Here is a 20,469-nt window from a genome sequence, read left to right as displayed (position 1 = left end):
GTAGAGAAGTAACGTTGCTTCCCTACAACATAACTTTCAAACACGCTTGATAATGGCCTAGTATAAAGATTGTAACCAGTTTTGTGTGTTCTTAATCAATTTCCAGTTAAGCACATAAATTAAACACTCCTCGTTACTACAATTTAGTGCCCAACCCATTTTGTGAATCAGTCTGTCCATTAGTAAATACTGTGCTAAACCCTTACAGTATTTACTGAGATTAACCTTCACAGGTGGACAGAAGAAGGTCACTGGGGATTTTCAATTACATATATGTATTGTATTTATCGTATCCAGATCTTGCATCAACTAAGTAAACGCAGATAAGTCATATTTGTCTCTATTCATATCCAAAAATTCTTTGGTCGGTTACGGCATTCTGAACTGCTTTTCAGGCTACAAACCTACGCGCTCCCAGTTAACTATGACCACCTTATAGCATTCTTCCTTCAACATCGACCTACGTACGTTACAATCAGCCACACTTGCTCCCACTTATTTCAGCAACTGCCGGTGTGTCTCAGTGCTCTGTCATATCACGCCTCCTATATATCCCGAACTCAGGAGGCATTCCTAAAACTGCCATCCTCAACATTCTTCCTGCATTATGGTGACGACATCGCCCACCCATTCGCCTAGCCATCAGTCTTCTGACTAGTTTGACACGGCAAACAAATCCGTCTCCTGTGCCAACCTTTTCTTCTCAGAGTAGCGCTTGCAACCTACATTCTCAGTTCGTCTACTGCACCTTCTAATACAATGGAAGTTATTCTCTGATGCCTTAACAGATGTCCTGTCTTACTGTCCTTTCCTTTCGTCGGTATTTTCCATATGTTTCTTTCCTTGCCGATTCCGCGGAGAACCTCCTCATTGCTTACCTTATCAGTCCACCTAATTTTCAACATTCTTCCGTATCACTATATCTCAAAGACTACGATTCCAGTTCTCCCACAGTCCGTGTTCAACTACCAGACAATGCTGTGCTCCAAATGTACCTTCTCAGAAATTCTTCCTCAAATTAAGATCAGTATTTGATACTAGCAGAATCCTCTTAGTCAGCACTACCCATTTTTACAGAGCTAGTCTGCTTTTTGTGTCCTCCTCGCTCCGTGCGTCATGGGTTATTTTGCAGAGTAGATAGTAGAATTCCTTAACTTTGTCTACTTTGTGTTCCACAATTCTGATGTTACGTTTCTCGCTGCTATCACTTCTGCTCCTTCTCACGACTTTCGTCTTCCTCCTATCTACTTTCATCCATATTCTATAATCATTAGACTATTCACTCCATTCAGATGATCCTGTAATTCTTCTTCACTTTTACTCAAAATGACTGTGTCATCACCGAATCTTATCATTGATAACATTTGACCTCGAATTTTAATTTTACTCTTCAATCTCTTATGTCCGGCGTTGTTTCTTCGATTTATAGATTTAACATAGGGGCGACAGACAACATCCTTATCTAACACCTTTTTTAATCCAAGAACTTAATTTTGGTCTTCCACTCTCATTGCCCCCTTTCGCCACTTGTATATGTTGTATACTGCCCGTCTTTCCCTGTAGCTAACCACTATTCTTCACCGAAATTCGAACATCTTGTACCTTTTGACACTGTCAATCGCATTTTTAAGGGCAGCATATCCTATGAAAATGTCTTGATTTTTTTTTTCACTCTCCCTTCCATTATCGACTGCCACATGAGAACAGCCTCTCTGTGGCATTTACCTTTTCTAAAGTCGAAATGATCGTCACGTATAAGATCCTCAGTTATCTTTTTCCATTCTTCTATACTATATTCTTGTCAGCAACTTAGATGAATGAGCCACTAGGATGATAGTGCGATAATTCTCGCACTTGTCGGCTCTTGCTGTTTTCATAATTGTGTGGATGATGTTTTTCCGGAAGTTCAAATGTTGAAATGTGTGTGAATACCTAAGAGACCAAACTGCTGACGTCATCGGTCCCTAGTCTAACACACTACTTGAACTAACTTATGCTAAGAACAACACACACACCCGTGCCCGTGTGAGGACTCGAACCTCCGGCGGTAGGGCCACGCAGTCGGTGACATGGCGCCTCAAACCTCTCGCGGCCACTCCGCGTGGCCTTTCCGAAAGTCTCATAGATTCCACACACTAACGTGAAGAGTGTGTGTGTATTGAACAGGGGAACTAGAAACGACGGAGAGGCTTCGTCCGCGCCGTAGCCCTCAGTGGTTCACAACCCGACAACTGGCTACAGCAGTCCACTCACCCCTCTGCCGCCCAGGGTTACTGTGCGGTTCGACCCCCAGTGGACCCCACCGGGAACGTCGCATATCAGACGAGTGTAAACGCAAACGTTTGCGTGGTAGAGTAATTCCGGTGTATGTGTTTGTGCAACAATCGCCGACATAATGTAACTGAGGTTGAATTGCGGGAACCAGCCCGCATTCGCCGAGGCAGATACAAAACCGCCTTAAAAACCGTCCACAGGCTGGCCGGCACACCGGACGTCGACACTAATCCGCCGGGCTCATTCGTGCCGGGGACCGGCACGCCTTGTCGCATTAGTCCGCGCGGCTAACCGGGCGGGCAACGTGAATAGTAGTTTTGTTGCCATGTCGTCAAAGATTCTAGAAAGTCCAGTGGAATGTTATCAGTCCCTTCGGCCTTATTTTATCTTAAGTCATTCGAAGCTCATTTACATTCTGATTCTAATACTGGGTATCCTATCTTCTTTCTTGTTATATAGAGTCATCAAACAAGCCTTTTTCCACGTAGGGGCATTAATGTTCTCTTTCTACCTATCCACTCTCTCCTGTGAGTTCAACAGTATGTTCCCCCTTGCACTCTTAATATTACTGCCATAGCTTTTCATTTCATCAAAGGTTGTTTTGAATTTTCTATATGCTGAGTCAGTCCCCCCGACGACTTTTACTTTTTCTATTTCTTCAATTTGCCTTAGCTTCCCTGTATTTCCTACTTATTTCGTTCTTAACTTACTTGTGTTTCTGTGTTCCTGTATTTGCTTGTACGTTTTTGTACTTTATTCTTTTCTCTTTTTACCGCTCACCGCACCCTTTAAGTCTCCCAGGTCTCTCTCCAACGTCACTTGAATCTCCAATACGAGAGATGCAATACTTAGAAAATGTGAGTCGTCGCTCCCATCTAGCGTGCTGGCGATGGTGGAAGGAACATGAAGGACACGAAGAACGCAGTCGTAATCACCTACGATTTCTCAGCAGTAAGTTAATCCAATAATGGTAACTGAAATTGCCCTAGGAGTGCTTGTTGTTTCATGTTGTGCTTTCCTGTTACTCCAGACTAGTGTCGGAGGGAAACACAAAGTGACAGACGTGGCCCACACGTAATCTTTAAAAGGTGAGTGCGCAAAGCTGTCGGTATATCCCGTTATGCTCTATGGTTGAGTGTCAGACTTCGAATCATAGAGACTGCGGATTGATCGGTGTACGATTAAAGATCTGATAATTTGCTAGTCAGTTTTTGGATCACGCTAAAGGCGGACGGGCACCACGTCGGCACTTTTGCATGTTTTTCACAAATAGCAGAAAAAAAACCTACAAGAAATTAATAAAAAAGAGATACGTTAGACTTGTTAAGTACATCTGAAATGTAATATTTTAAATGTAGGTAAATATAGTCATGGTTCTTAAGAGCTAACACGGTAGGTGCTTACATAGCGAAATCTGAAGAACAGGAAACGATACGAAACAGCAAGGCATCCCCCTGCTAGACGCAGAAAAAAATGTAAGGCCTGCGACTTCCTTTCTCATCAGAAAAAGTATTAAAAGTGCTTATTAACATTTGTGGACTCTCTGGTCAATAAATTTCATAAACATAGAGAAAGCAAACTTTTCTTGCGGTCTTACAAGACTTAACGTAAATCCACGGAAAAACCAAGTATTAGCTTTTGTCGCACCACTCAGCGTTCGTGGAATGCCTGTGTCCTTACCATTCAACACAAAGCCCCAAAACCGACAAAAGTCTTAATGTAACTAGCAGACCGCACATGGGGCTCTACATCGAGCTACCATTATCGTCAGTTATAAATCTGTCACCTGCCTCATCCTCACGCAAGCCAACGTTACCTGGATCCTAAATCAAACATGCCTCTTGAAATTTTGGAAAGACATGCCTCGCCTCCAGCATCCGCCTACCGTTCCCAACGCCCATCGTGTACCTGCTCATCCACTTCCCGCACCTTGTTCTCTGCCTACAGTACCTTCGGACCCGATAGATATACCGCAAAATCTCAGTACCGGCTTCCAATATCCAACAACCAATCACCACTCCAGGTAACCTGCTGCCCCCCTACATACATATTCCACCTTCCATTCTCCTCCATCCCTTATTAATCCCTTCCCGCGGGGGTGTCAACCAACTTTCATTCCACAGCAAAAAAATCCTCCCGAGGTACACCCCTCCCTTTAAACATAGTCACTAAGCTTCACCTCACACCTTCCTTCCATTTTCCTACCCCCTACATCTTCCAACTTGCTTACTCTTAGACGCTACCTACGGTTCCACAGGACTTCATTGACATACTCATCATTCCGCCTTCGTTCTAGTCACAATCATTTTTATTCATCACTATCATCACCATTACACCAGAACACCATTCACATTACCTTCAGTGATTTTACACTACTGGCCATTAAAATTGCTACACCACGCAGATGACGTGCTACAGAAGCGAAATTTAACCGACAGGAAGATGATGCTGTGATAAATGATTAGCTTTTCAGACCATTCACACAAGGTTGGTGCCGGTGGTGACACCTACAACGTGCTGACATGAGGAAAGTTTCCAACAGATTTCTCATACACAAACAGCAGTTGACCGGCGTTGCCTGGTGAAACGTTGTTGTGATGCCTCGTGTAAGGAGGAGAAATGCGTACCATCACGTTTCCGACTTTGATAAAGGTCGGATTGTAGCCTACCGCAATTGCGGTTTATCGTATCGCGACATTGCTGCTAGCGTTGGTCGAGATCCAATGACTGTTAGCAGAATATGGAATCGGTGGGTTCAGGAGGGTAATACGGAACGCCGTGCTGGATCCCAACGGCCTCGTATCACTAGCAGTCGAGATGACAGGCATCTTATTCGCATGGCTGTGTCGGATCGTGCAGCCAAGTCTCGATCCCTGAGTTAACGGATGGGGACGTTTGTAAGACAACAACCATCTGCACAAACAGTTCGACGACGTTTCCAGCAGTATGGACTATCAGTCGGAGACCATGGCTGCGGTTACCCTTGGCGTTGCATCACAGACAAGAGCGCCTGCGATGGTGAACTCAACGACGAACCTGGGTGCACGAATGGCAAAACGTCATTTTTTCGGATGAATCCAGTTTCTGTTTACAGGATCGTGATGGTCGCACCCGTGTTTGGTGACATCGCGGTGAACGCACATTGGAAGAGTGTATTCGTCATCACCATACTGGCGTATCACTCGGCGTGATGGTATGGGGTGCCACTTGTTACATGTCTCGGTCACTTGTTGTTCGCATTGACGGCACTTTGAACAGTAGACGTTACATTTCAGATGTATTACGACCCGTGGCTCTACCCTTCATTCGATCTGCGAAACCCTACATTTCACAGAATAATGCACGACCGCATGCTGCACGTCCTGTACGGGCCTTTCTGGATACAGAAAATGTTTGACTGCTGCCCTGTCCAGCACATTCTCCAGATCTTTCACCAATTCAAAAGGTCTGGTCAACGGTGGCGGAGCAACTGGCTCGTCATATTGTGCCAGTCACTACCTTTGATGAACTGTGGTATCGTGTTGAAGCTGCATGGGCAGCTGTACCTGTACACGCCGTCCAAGCTCTGTTTGACTAAATGCCACGGCGTATCAAGGCCGTTATTACGGCCAGAGGTGGTTGTTGTGTGTACTGATTTCTCAGGATGTATGCACCCAAATTGCGTGAAAATGTAATCACATGTTAGTTGTTGTATAATATATTTCTCCAATGAATACCCGTTTATCATCTGCATTTCTTTTTGGTGTAGCAACTTTAATGGCCAGTAGTGTATTTTAAATGTAATACAAAGTCACTCACAGTATTTCACAAAATCATCAACATTGTCTCCTCCATTGTGTTTTTAAAATATCACCAATTTCTGTCATGTGCTTTTACGTAGTTAAAGCCACCTTCCAAATTGTTTAATTTCAGTTTTAATAATGGATTTATGCTGGAAGAACGGTGTGCTGAGCACTACTCCTTCATATGCGCATCCAGTGACTTCTGTGGGCTAAGGATGACACGGCGGCCAGTCGGTACCGTTGTTCCTTCATGGTCTGTTCGGTCGGAGTTTAGCTTATATCCTGCCCCTTCGTAGGGAAGAAAATAACACTTAACAGAAAGAGAAAAAAACGAAAGCCAACGCTATTACGTTGCCAGTAGTTTGAGGATGTCGCTGAACCAGGCCTTAGCGAGGGGGACACCGGAGTCGGTATGGCTCGTTGTAGAAAGTGGCGCGCTGGCTGGAGTGCTGCGCCTTGCGCGGGTTCGCGTTGCGTGGACCAGCACGTGTCCGGGATCCCGCCACAACCGCCGCTGCGTGTAATTCAACATAATTTATACGCGCCGGCCGTAATGGCCGAGCGGCGGGGCGCGGCGTCAGCACGGGACATTGTCCTCCAGAAACACTGTGTCCCTGCGCGCCGCTTTTACGGCCCCTCGCTCGTAAACGGCACCGCCACCGCTACGCCACCGGCCGCCGGCCGCCGCCCCCGGCAGCTGCAGTCGAGATAACTGCCCATAACGCGCCAAGGCGGGCCCCGCCGCCCCCGCATTACGGCGCGTCGACGTGTGCGTCCTCAGCGCCGACCGTAAATTCGTCCATAATGTTCTCCTTGTAATCAGGCTTTGACAGGCCACAAACGTCCCGGTGCTCCCTCCAGCCTCATATGCGAACCTCTGTGGGCGAATATACTTTCTGCTGGGGCAATCCGATGTACTGCTGGGTGTTCTACTGATCAAGGTTTACACTACACGGTCACACTTTTATCTTCTTCAGGTACTAGTGTTCTATATTCGCAATCCTTCTAGTCGCTACGAGCTGTATCTAGAGACTAAAGAGTTAGTAATGAAATATGCTTTTCTGCGTCGGTGGTCTATCAGTGTCTCGGTAGTCAACTCTGGGTTCCAGCCGTCAGTGCTATATTCCCCAGTGGAAACTATCCAGGAAAAATCAAATAGAAGAGGAGCAACTAGTGAGAAGCTGGGAACGACGGAGAGGCGATGGCAGCTGGGAACGAGGAGAGGCGATGACTCAGCGACAGAGGTGCCTGGCAAAAATCATAGGCCCTCAGCCAGTTCTCATGATAGAGCAGTTCATCGTAATGAGATTTCTCTATCGGCTTTTGACGTGTGCGCATTGAGGGTGCACAAGTATTACACCCACATGGAGTTCTTATTGCTAATTTGTACTTGTTAATCATACGAGGAGTTATGCAGTCCCCAGTCAACTGTAGTGCAAACGCTTTCTGGAAGCTAGGTGCAAGCTGACGCTTTAAAGGTGGTGCTAAGCTCGGAGTTAGGAAACTGGGTAATGTCACCATCGTGGGAATACAAGCTGGCGTTTCTAAGTTACTGGTCAACGGACTGCACCAATGTCCCAGACTGGAGTCCGAACCCCTCTGCAATGTCTCATCTAATGACGACGTGATACAGTGTCGACGGTGGTCCGTTCATCGTCAGAGGACCAAACCCTTTCGCTGCTGACGATGTGTATACACGTCTTGCTACTCCGTTACCCAAGTGCTGCGGACATGTATGAGGGCGACACTTGGTGTTTCCTTACAGTGTTATGGACGTCCGTCTGGATCCTGAGCTACCTCCATATCTCTGTGAATAAAAAGGTTTCGAATATTTATCAAACAACAAAAGTACTTCAAAACGTGTTACCATTTGCAAAAAATCTTGTTTCAAAATCTTGAATCTTGAATCGTTTAAGAGATATGATGATTGATATGATTAATGAGATGCAATGACTGGTATGACCACATGATTCGCGATGCGCAAGGACGACGTGAATGAGCGCGTCGGACGATAGTCCATCGGATATAAAACCCAATAACTCTAGAATGAAATGAGAAATCCTTTTGCTCTCAATTACAAATCAAATTTTTATATCTTATCTACATTTACGCTGAAGAGCCAAGGAAACTGGTACACTTACCTAATACCGTGTAGGGCCCACGCGAGTACGCAGAAGTGCCGCAACACGACGCGGCATGGACATGACTAATGTCCGAAGTAGTGATGGAGGGAACTGACACCATGAATCCTGCAGGGTTGACCATAAAACGAGGGGGTGGAGACCTCTTTTCAATAGCTCGTTCCAAGGCATCCCAGATATGCTCAGTAATGTTTATGACTGGGGCGTTTGGTGGCCAGAGCAAGTGTTTAGACTCAGAAGAGTGTTCCTGGAGCCACTCTGTAGCAATTCTGGAGGTGTGGGGTGTCGCATTTTCCCGCTAGAATTGTCCAAGTCGGTTGGAATGTACAATGGACACGAATGGATGCAGTTGATCAGACAGGATGCTTACGTACGTGTCACATGTCAGAGTCGTATCTAGAGGTATCAGGGGTCCCATATCACTCAAACTGCACACGCCCCGGGCCATTAGAGAGCCTCCCCTAGGTTGAACAGTCTCCTGCTGACAAGCAGGCTCTATAGATTCTTGAAGTTGTATCCATACCTGTACACGTCCATCCGGTCGATGCAATTTAAAGCGAGACTCGTCCGACACGGCAACATGTTTCCAGTTATCAATAATCCAATATGGGTGTTGACGGGCCCAGGCGAGGCGTAAAGCTCTGTGTCGTGCAGTTATCAGTGGTACAGATTGGGCCTTCGCCTCCGAAATCTCATATCGATGATGTTTCATTAAATGGTACGCACGCTGACACTTGTTGATGGCCCAGCATTGAAATCTGCAGTTATTTGCGGAAGGGTTACACTTCTGTCACGTAGAACGATTATCTTCAGTCGTTGTTGGTCCCGTTCTTGCAGGATCTTTTTCCGGCCGCAGCGATGTCGGACATTTGATGTTTTACCGGATTCCTGATGTTCAAGCTACACTCTTGAAATGGTCGTACGTGAAAGTCCCCACTTTATCTCTTCCTCGGAGATGCTCCCAACGCTCGTGCATTGAAAATTACTTAAATTTTGATAATTGCCAGTGTAGCAGCAGTAACCGATCTAGCAATTGCGCCAGACACTTGTTGTCTTATATAGACGTTGCCAGCCGTAACGCCGTATTCTCCCTGTATACATATCTCTGTATTTGAATACGCATGCCTATACAAGTTTCTTTGGCACTTTACTGTAGTGCTGCAGCGATACAGATAATGGGTGCACCACAGTGTGCGACTGAAACGACCTGAAAAAAGGAATCATACTCGGAAATTGAAGTACATGCGACAGCAGTATTCGTGAGAGCAAAAGATCTAAATTGCACACAGATTCACCATTACGTATATGAACCAAATAACGTCAGGTATAGTAGTAGCGCAAAGGGGCCAATAATTTGACCGATCGGGAAATCCAAATCTTGCGGCTTGAGATTTTACAACAATGAGGGCGTTCACAGAGCGGCTCCCGAGTGATTCCACTACCAGAGTGGATTTCTATCGTCAAGGAATTGAATGACTGGGAGAGCATTCCGACCGCTGTTTAGAGAGACTTACCGAAAGGTATTGTCGTATAGTTGTGTCACACTGAGTATAGTGCAACCTAAGTCAAAACTGTCACACACCGTGAGTAAACGAGTCACTGCAAGAAGAAAAGTCTTTCCTATTTATCGGTCCAACATACCTGTTTATATGCGAAGATTCAGTAAGCATGCGAAGACTCAGTAAGCACGCGTACTTTGGCTGGTTCAAATGGCTCTGAGCACTATGGGACTCAACTGCTGTGGTCATCAGTCCCCTAGAACTTAGAACTACTTAAACCTAACTAACCTAAGGACATCACACACACCCATGCCCGAGGCAGGATTCGAACCCGCGACCGTAGCAGCAGCGCTGCTCCGGACTGGAGCGCCTAGAACCGCACGGCCACCACGGCCGGCATGCGTAGTTTATACGTGCTTGTAGCGTCCATAGATCATCGTCACAGATCATCCTTTATGTCACAATAACAGTGTCTCAGAGAGCTTCAAAACGCTACATTTGCTTATTGTTTTCCTCAGGGACATAGCTCGTCCTGTATAGGCCCCCGTGCCGTACTCGCCGCACGCGTTGTCAACCGCGCTTGTTATCCACAAGAGTGGACCTCAGTGCTCACCGTAGTTGAACACCACAACCAATGATGAACCGCAACCAACGAGTATTTCTAAACCCTCGAGCTGGCCGCACTAAATAACTTTATACTCTGATGAGAGATTGTACAGTGTTATAAGTCCTGATAAGAGGAAACCCCTTGACCCCATTACTCAAGTTGTCAGCTAACCTAATTTCAACTGGCTCCTTATAAACACAGTCTCAAAAGGCGGAAAATCTCGTCAAATATCAACCAGTGTGCCTCGTTGAAATAATTTATTGAAATCTCGTAGGCCAGCACGTCCACGAGAGATGGAAAACGCTGGTAGAATTTGCATTTTTGCTTTGAAAAATAAGAGGGCGTCAAAGAGCGTGGTAGATGTCGCGAATAGAACTTGACAAAGAGACCAATCTGTTCGAAGTTCTGGCAGGGAATACAAATAACAGTAAGACTCATTACAAGAGAAGAAGATGGCCGGATCGATCGTCGGAATATTGTGCAAAACAGCAAAACTCGCAAGAAGAGAAGACGATGGCTGGTTAGATCGTCGGAATATTGTGCAAAAAATGAAGACAAGAACGCTGCAGAACGGTAGGAAACACACTATTAATCAATCGTGCCCAAAAATACTTAGAGATTACAGCAAAAACGAAATTCTGAGTTCATGGCAACTACATACAAACAGAGCACAGTTTTTACAGTACTAGCACTGAAATAGAGTGCGGCGCGGCACGTTTCTTTTTATCGCCCTGCCAATGTCCAGCAATGTTCATTTGTCTAGCTAAAAGCTGTAGTAGAAAATACTAGACCACTACTGTCTATTGCAGGTCGCAACATACATAGAATTTTCCGGTAAACGGGATGTGGCTAGTACTGAAATAAAAGTTTTAACTTGGCAATGAAAATTTTCTGGCGTATTTCTACGATAAAGATCACAGTTAATACTGCCAAGTCCGTACTAAGTGGCAACACAATGTAAAGTTCATTCGCACACCACATTCACACACGTAGCCAGTTTGTGGTATTTACACCCGTTATCGAAATTAATAGAGTTCACCGGATCGTTTAGTTATGAAAATGCTCGCTCAAATGTTATGCACTCTGCTCTACACGTAATACCTGTTCCAGTCTTAGATCGCACAACACGCCACGCGGGTTTAACTAAGAGTCAAAAGCAATAATTTTGATATTCCGTCCGAAATTCCACTATACCGTTCACTTAAGTATACACTTTGTACTACTTCGCGAACACGTAATTAGCATTTTTCCGCGATTTTACAGTACTTTCGTCGGAGCTGCTTTCAATGACATGTTACTAGTTCGAACCCTCAGCCCCGACTGACCTAGATCACACCAAAGGCCTTGCTCCCAGGATAGATTGGCGCGAGCCTGCATTTTTCTGACTGGCTGATATCACAAACAGCAAATCGGGTTGCAGTATTATCCCGCGCTAACCCGCGCTTTACTTCAATGACCAATCATAGTAAAACATTTCTTTCTATGGAAATTGCTAAATAAAAAAATTTAGAAAAGTATCAAATATAAAATTACTCCTTCCGAAATTACCGATTAATTTTTGTTCTACTCTCGATTTACTAGTACCATAAACTGAGTGCACATTTAATTATAGTACATCACCTGTATAGTTTAACTGGTATTTCGTGAATAAACAAAACAATGTTCATTGACTTCCGTTCTTCTTCACTCATACAACACTCACACTGCTAATTACTACACATATGAAAGAATTATAATTATCCAAATACATTAAATGTTAATCAAACATAACTTTATAACATTGTTTTGACTACGACCGCTAGCACTGTCCGTCAACTGCTGACCTCTGCCGCCTACTAGTACAACTACGTGCAGCTCTGTAACTCAGGTCCATGTCAGCTGGTGACATCTGTCGATGACTCATGCCCATAACGATATCGTCCTAACAAGTGACAGGAGCGGTGCGAAGGCGCTACGCCTCAACAGTACTTAGCGAAGATGCTTAGGTTGGGTTCATCACAACTACATACAAACAGAGCACAGTTTTTACAGTAGCAGCACTGAAATACAGTACTTAGCGAATTGCTTAGGTAATTTAACGTAGATGCAAAACATTAAGAGATATTTCTCGGATAACTACATTGTGGAAATCACAGTTAATAAGGAGCATTTGATTATGAAGCTAGCGAGACGGAGATATGATCAAGTAATGATGCAACAGCAGTAGAGAACTTGATGTTATCTGAGCGGAAGCGTAACTGATCTTATGGCTCAATGGCAACCGTACATTTGAGGTCATCATCAATTTTCTGCTATACTAGCAGGTCCTTTGCGTGTGTGTTTCATGCGATCCGTTGCTTCCTTCTTAATGGTGGTTTCCAATTGACCTCTTAGCAACAAATAATTCTGAGTTAATCATCAGCATCAAAATCAATTAAGAGATTAGTGAACACAGGGTTGTCGTAGCGAGACTGAATATTGTAATCCCAAAATCCTCGAAAAATAAGCGAAAAATATACCTATTCAAGAAAGCAAATAAAAATTCGCTTGACACCTTTCTAAGAGACAATCTCTTCTCATTCCAAATTAATAATATAACTGTAGAAATAGTATCGGTACCAATTGAGAGATTTATACCAAACAAATTAACAAGCTTGGTACACAAAACTGGTTAGAACACTGTTGCAGAAACAACGAAACAAACATGCCAAATTTAAATAGACGCAAACCCCCCAAGATTGGGGATATTTTACAGAAGCTCGAAATTAAGCACGGACTTCAATGCGAGATGCCTATAACATTTTCCACAACGAAACTTTGTCTCTAAGCCTGGCAGAAAATCCAAAGAGATTCTGGTCATATGTGAAGTGTGTTAGCGGTAAGAAACAATGAATGCCTTCTCTGCACGATAGCAATGGAGATTCTATTGACGACAGTGCTGCCAAAGCAGAGTTACTAAACACAGCCTTCCGAAATGCCTTCACAAAACAAGACGAAGTAAATATTCCAGAATTCGAATCGAGAACAGCTGCCAACATGACTAACGTATAAGTAAATATCCTCGGAGTAGTCAAACAAATTAAATCACTTAATAAAAGCAAGTCTTCTGGTCCAGACTGTATACCAATTAGGTTCCTATCGGAGCATGCTGTTGCATTAGCTCCAAACTTAACAATCATATACAGCCGTTCGCTCGACGAAAGATCGGTACCCAAAGACTGGAAAGTTGCATGGGTCACACCAATATTCAAGAAAGATAGTAGGAGTAACCCACTAAATATCAGGCCCATATCGTTAATGTCGAAATGCAGCAGGATTTTAGAACATATAGTGTGTTCTAACATTGTGAATCACCTCGAAGGAAACGGTCTATTGATACACAGTCAACATGGGTTTAGAAAACACCGTTCCTGAGAAACACAACTAGCTCTTTATTGACATGAAGTTTTGAGTGCTATTGACAAGGGATTTCAGATCGATTCCGTATTTCTGGATTTCCGGGAGGCTTTTGACACTGTGCCAGACAAGCGGCTCGTAGTGAAATTGCGTCCTTATGGAATATCGTCTCGGTTATGTGACTGGATTTGTGATTTCCTGTCAGAGAGGTCACATTTCGTAGTAACTGACGGAAAGTCATCGAGTAAAACATAAGTGATTTGTGGCGTTCCGCAAGGTAGTGTTATAGGCCCTTTGCTGTTCCTTATCTATATAAACGACTTGGGAGACAATCTGAGCAGCCGTCTTCCGTTGTTTGCAAACGAAGCTGTTGTTTATCCACTAATAAAGTCGTCAGAAGATCGAAACAAACTGCAAACCGATTTAGAAAAGATATCTGACTTGTGCGAAAAGTGGCACTTGACCCTAAATAACGAAAAGTGTAAGGTCTTCCACATGAGTTCTAAAACTAACTCGTTAGACTTCGGTTGCTCGATAAATCAGTCTAATTTAAAAGCCGTAAATTCAACTAAATACCGAGGTATTACAATTACGAACAACTTAAATTGGAAGGAACACACAGAAAATGTTGTGGGGAAGGCTAACCAAAGACTGCGTTTTATTGGCAGGACACATAGAAAATGTAAGAGACCTACTAAGGAGACTGCCTACACTACGCTTGTCTGTCCTCTTTTAGAATATTTCTGCGCGGTGTAGGATCCTTGCCAGATAGGACCGACGGAGTACATCGAAAAAAAAAGGAAAGGCAGCACGTTTTGTATTATAGTGAAATACGGGAGAGAGGATTTGTGCTGGAAATCTTCTCACGAAATTCCAGTCACCATCTTTCTCCTCCAAATGCGGAAATATTTTGTTGAGGCAAACCTACACAGGGAGGAACGATCACCACGATAAAATAAGGGAAATCAGAGCTCTCACAGAAGATACAGGTGTTCATTCTTTCTGTGCGCTACGCGAGATTGGAATAATAGAGGATTGTGAAGGTGCTTCGAGGAGCCCTCTGCCAGGCACTTGAATGTGATTTGCAGAGTGTCCATGTAGATGCAAATCTAGATGTACATGATGCCGTCCATCACATCATCCAGGATCTCCAATACGCTATTGCAGGGCCTGTGTTGTTCAAGAGTACGATGCAGTCTTCCTTCGGACTTGCGTATATATCCGAAGGAACAGGCACTGCGGCGGCAACAGCTATTATGAAATATACATTAAATGTATTCGCAGTTTCGAATGTGAGCAACAATCAGCTGTATAATGCAATGATGACAATGAAAATGTGTGCCGCACCGGAACTCGAAACTGCATTTCCGACTTATGGCGAGCGGTCGCCTTATAATTAGGATGTCCTTGCACGACTCACGGCCAGACCTTGAAACGTCCCCTTTGAACAATTATACATGACTGTGCTTAAACTGACACACAATATTTTGTTAGCGCAACGCAATCTGACTTTCAAAATTCCCTACAAAAGAATGGCCCTGACTAACATTAAACTATACCTTTCACAAATCACTTACCTCACAAAAATCTTCGCTGCTCAAGCTACTGCAATACAGCGAGCGCCACTACTGCCAGCTAAATAAAAGATTCAAACTATGGAAGGCACTAACTACTGATAGTGATAGTTAGCAAATGAAAGATATTAATAGAGAACAAACAATGTATTTACCTTGATATCATCATATATAAATATAGCAGTTCATGACAAATTTCAAAACTCCGCCATCTCTCTCTCCACATCCACCACTGCTGGCGGCTCACCTCCAACTGCGCAACGCTACGCGCTGTTCACAGCCAGCTGCCGCTGCCCAACACTACAATGGCAGACAACAATGCAAACTAGCCACAGACTGCACACAGCACAGCCAGTGATTTTCATACAGAGGTGGCGTTACCAATAAAAAACCTAAACAGCCCACTTACATAGCCCCCATGCTCCCCACAAAAAATTTTCCAAATTGGATTGGGCAGTGGCCAGTACAGATTTGAAAAATTTTTTTCATAATTACAATAACAAAGAAATCAAATGCACACACTTATTGATACAATGTTGGTCAAAAGCTAAAATTGTCTCACAGTCCATAAAGACAGTCCTAATCGTACATAACAGGAGAATAGCAGTGTTTTTCTCAAAGTCTGAGCAGCAAAAGAAAATGCACACGGAAGTAGTGGATTTCCATGCAGTCTTGAAGAAGTAGCGTTGTCCTTCCAACGGAAAGACAGTGCTGACTCTTGACATGCTGACAGATAATGGGCCACAACAGAGCAAACCCACAGCAGAGTCAGTCGTAGTTTGGAAGAATATTGGTAGGTAGGTCATCACAGAGCGGACCCACTGTAGTCCTGGTAGAGAGTATGGTATTGTTGGGCCACCAGAGGTGCAGACCCACTGCAGTCCTTGTAGAAATAATGGCATGGTGGGTCATCATAGATGCAGACCCACTGTAGTCCTTGTAGAGATAATGGTACTGGTGGGTAATCAAAGATGCAGACCCACTGTAGTCCTTGGAGAGATAGCCAGCAGCCATCTGTTGTGACTGTGCAGGTGCACAATCACCGTTGAGGAGTCTTGCGGATAATATAGCAGATCCATAAACCACCACTTGTGCACTCACAAAGTTTTTTGAAATTGTCCTTAGAACCAGCAATGCTGTTATCCAGTCCCTTGCTGAATCATTAACACACTTGCAAACACTATCAGTCCCTACTTCTCACATATTGTCCATATACTATGACCAACAGAAACGTGTGCAGTGAAATGTAACTAACAAGTTAATAATATCATGAACTGGTGACAATTACAATTTTATAACATAAGAATACAATAACAAAGGTACAAAACACATCATTAAAAACATAATAATACAGATAACGTTTGTAGTAATAGGGGCTTTACAAAAGAACAGAAATAAACATATACATCAGTGTTACAGGAATTATGACATAAGTGAATATATAAAATAATGAGAATAGTTTTCGAAACATTAATTTCACACATGAGCATTAAATCAGAACAGAATAAATAATGTCTAAACATCTTTACAAAGAAAATAACATAGTATTTGAAAAATTCTACAACATAAATCTTATTAGCTAAACACATAAAGACAGGAAAAAGACAAATACACAAGGGTACATATACACATACCAGAATAACACAGGAGAAAAGGACAGGGTTTGTTTTCAGTGTAACATTTGGTACTGCAGTATTTTGCGAACAAAACCTTTTTTGTTCTTGGAGATCTCCCTTCGTTCATCATTATTCCCAAAAAGTCCTATCTGTACCTCTTTTCTGTATTCTAACCATGTTTCTTTCAAAATAAATATGGCTCATTGTACAATACTCATTTAGGCCCAAATCGTTTTCATATAACTTTCAAAGCATTATTTCCCTATTCTCCATAGTTAGGTTCTTATATAGTCTACCCCCTCATAAGCTAACTTAAATCTACTGAGCTCAGATACTAAACTAAGGGACGAGGGAATGCAGCAGCACATAACAAATTAACACAAACAGCAATGCAAAAAAAATGGAAAATTGCAAAGCAAGCTACAGTAAATATAAATTACCAAGCAATGCAACATTACAACTAATATGAGCCAATGTACAGTAGCAAGAAAAATAAGTCAGTAGTAAAATTAGCTTAACAGAGTAACACAATTTAAAATTCAGTAGCACTATGCCTGGCAAACAGCAGCAGCAAATATAAAAAATATGAAAAATATAAAACTTATATCTATACATGACAAAGCTCAAGCAGAAAAAATATTACAGTAAAAACAACAATGCAGATAAGGGAAATGTATATTCACATCTTAATATCTATGTAATTAAAGTGGTGCACCACAACAACTGATTGTAAAAAGAAATATTACCATGTACTTGAAAAGAAAATTATGTGTTACTGTTACTAGTTCCTTCTTATTGTTCTTTCCTTTCCAAGGGCTCCTTTTTTAAAGAATGTGGATCATAAAATAATTATTCAATAGATCTGTTGACAGAAAGTGTTCACATTAGCAAATGCATTTTATTTTATAAAAGCAATGCTGCAACACAGCTGGAAACCAGATATCAAATGAAATAAGCAATTACGCAAACCAAAGCATAAAAATATCATTCAATAGTCATGTGGCATTTCGTAAGTCAGTAGCTCTCAACTCTAGTAGAAAGACACTTGTCATAATCAGGTGTGCAGATGTACGAATATTTCCCATCAATTCATAAGCATTTCAGTAATTAGCACAAAGTACGAGTAATCATATGTTTTCAGGTAATGAGCGTGTAATATTTGTGATGCTTTCTACAAAGGAATGTCAATAGCAAGGTTAATGGAAGTAATGAGGGTGTCGCATTTGCAATATTTTCTCAAAAGGAATGTCAATGGCGAGGATAAAGGCCTGCCTTTTTTCTTTTTTTTTCTACCTGTGCTTCCGGAAAGGCACACCCTAATGGCTTGTTCTCCAGGCAACTGGCACACCTGGCCGCTCGCAACGCATTACGTCACGGTCACTTACCTTTCTTACCGACATATTTACGACAGCAGTTTCCGCTACAGTGACAGTCTCATATAAACATTTCACAAGTCGAAAATTTGCGTAACAAATGTGTAGAAACAAGATCTTGTAAATATAACAGTGTCCAAAAAAAAAAATTCGTCAGCATTGTGATACAGTCACACATTTACACACATTTCATAACTCTTAAAGTACGATTCTTGGTTTCCAACATCCTTTTCAGAAATCAGAGTCCCTAAACACTACTCATTATTCCTTACCTCATTATACATATACATATTTGTCGACACTTCTTCAATATTTCATCATGAGAAATACGTAGTATAATAAACATTCCTCAACAACATAATACACATCGTCGTCGTAATAATAACATCATAACACTTCAGTCAAATCTCAAAATCGTCGTAACTTCCTCCAATAATTTCTAAGCCTAAAAAAATTCTCTGCTCATGTCAAAAGTGTCAGCTGCCTCAAACGTACTTTAAAAATCATGATCTCATACCAAATACATCATTCAAAGCGCTCATAGTATCACAATGATTCCGAAAAAATATGAACAGTTTACAAAGTACAGACAAAATACAGTTTCATAAGTGTGAAGTTATCCAACTGTGTAATTACGTAAACATCTGTCACTGATATAGTAAAATAAATGTTTGTCTCTCTCAGTTAAATGATCAGATAGCTGTGTAATTTGTGTGTTAGAGAAATATGGTACCGATGTGTAAAGTCGTATAAGCAAATACCATATTAGCTAGGGTTCCTTGTGCTTGCCAACACATATGGTACACAAAGTAAGCGTGTACCCCCCTGAGGATTAATGTAATTATACCCTCAGGTGTTATAGATTATTGCAATGGAATGAAATGTATCACGGAAAACCTTCTTTGTAATTCAAAAATCTTTAAAAATAAATAACTTAAGTACAAAATTAATTTCTCAAATGCGTGTTCTGTAGCCCTAAATGTGCGTCTTGCTGTAAGATAATTCTGTGGAAGTGTCGTAGTTATCGTCCTCCGAAAGCTAAGTTCTGCAGAAGTCAATGTACTTACCTCATGATAAACAAAAGTGAAATGCTTTATGTATAGATATCTTAGTTATTATGCCTATTGGCGTGATGAAGAAAGCACTGTACAGTAACGTATTGTTATGCCACGAAAAAGGCTGTCTCATTGTCGCTATACCACAAAAGTTACTACTAAAACATGTTTTTCTTCCTAGAAGAATTCAGAAAACTGTGCAGATATAAAACAGATACACTGCAAAAGCAACATTGTAAATTGTCACTCATTAGTAGCGTCGTGATAACATCGTGTAGCTGTCACATAAACTAACCACTGTGTCCTCTGGTATCTCACAGAAAGTACTTTAAACCCAGAATGTATTTTCAAGTAAACCAAAATGTTGCATTAAAATCTCATTAGCAGTACCAGTATGTGTCCTAAGTATGTAAGCCTGATAGTCGTTACGTAATCGTGCAACTAACAAGCAAGAATGTACAACTAACAACACTGTGTCGTCTGTTCATTATAACAATGCGTTCGTAATTTCTGTTTAAATAAGCTCTCTTGGTTCTTGACTGGATATTTCACTTCAAACATTGTTACGTGTTAACAGATTCTAAATCTGACAAAGCATACTAGAAATGTGAAGTGAAAAGTTTTATGGCAAAGACAAAGTTAAAAAGCAGATTATCTTTCAATAAACGGTTTTACATGTGAAATGTGGTGTAAACCTTTACTCTTTCTAGTGCGCAGAGTTTCAACTTTAACGCAATTATCATTTGGTATACGTCGGTAAAGGATACTGGAATTTTTCTCAAGGTTAGCGTCTGTGTTATTTTTCTCAAGCCCAGCCGGCGCACGTGGGTGCCTGCGGCGCGAGTCATTGTCTGTCTCTTTGTTGGCGCGCGTTGTTATTGGGATTAGGAGACCTAACTTCTACAAATTCGCCTTGCCGAGAGGGCCCAGCTCTGTTAGAATCCCGCCAGTTCTGATGACATTCACGTCTGTCGTTTTGTCGGTAGTTTACATAGTTTCTTGTTTGTCGGTCATGTGGTGGAGAATTTCTCCCTGAATCGTAACACTGCGCCAAACTGTTGCGTCTGAAGTTATTCTGCCTCCCTTGATAATACTTGTTTTGGTTCCCATATTGTCTGTTTCTCTGATTGTCTCTGTGATAGTCATTACTACGGAAATGCGATCTTTCTCTGT

This window comes from Schistocerca serialis, chromosome 1, assembly GCF_023864345.2.
Source record: "Schistocerca serialis cubense isolate TAMUIC-IGC-003099 chromosome 1, iqSchSeri2.2, whole genome shotgun sequence".
Classification (NCBI taxonomy): Eukaryota; Metazoa; Arthropoda; class Insecta; order Orthoptera; family Acrididae; genus Schistocerca; species Schistocerca serialis.
Note: the sequence above shows the minus strand (reverse complement) of the source record.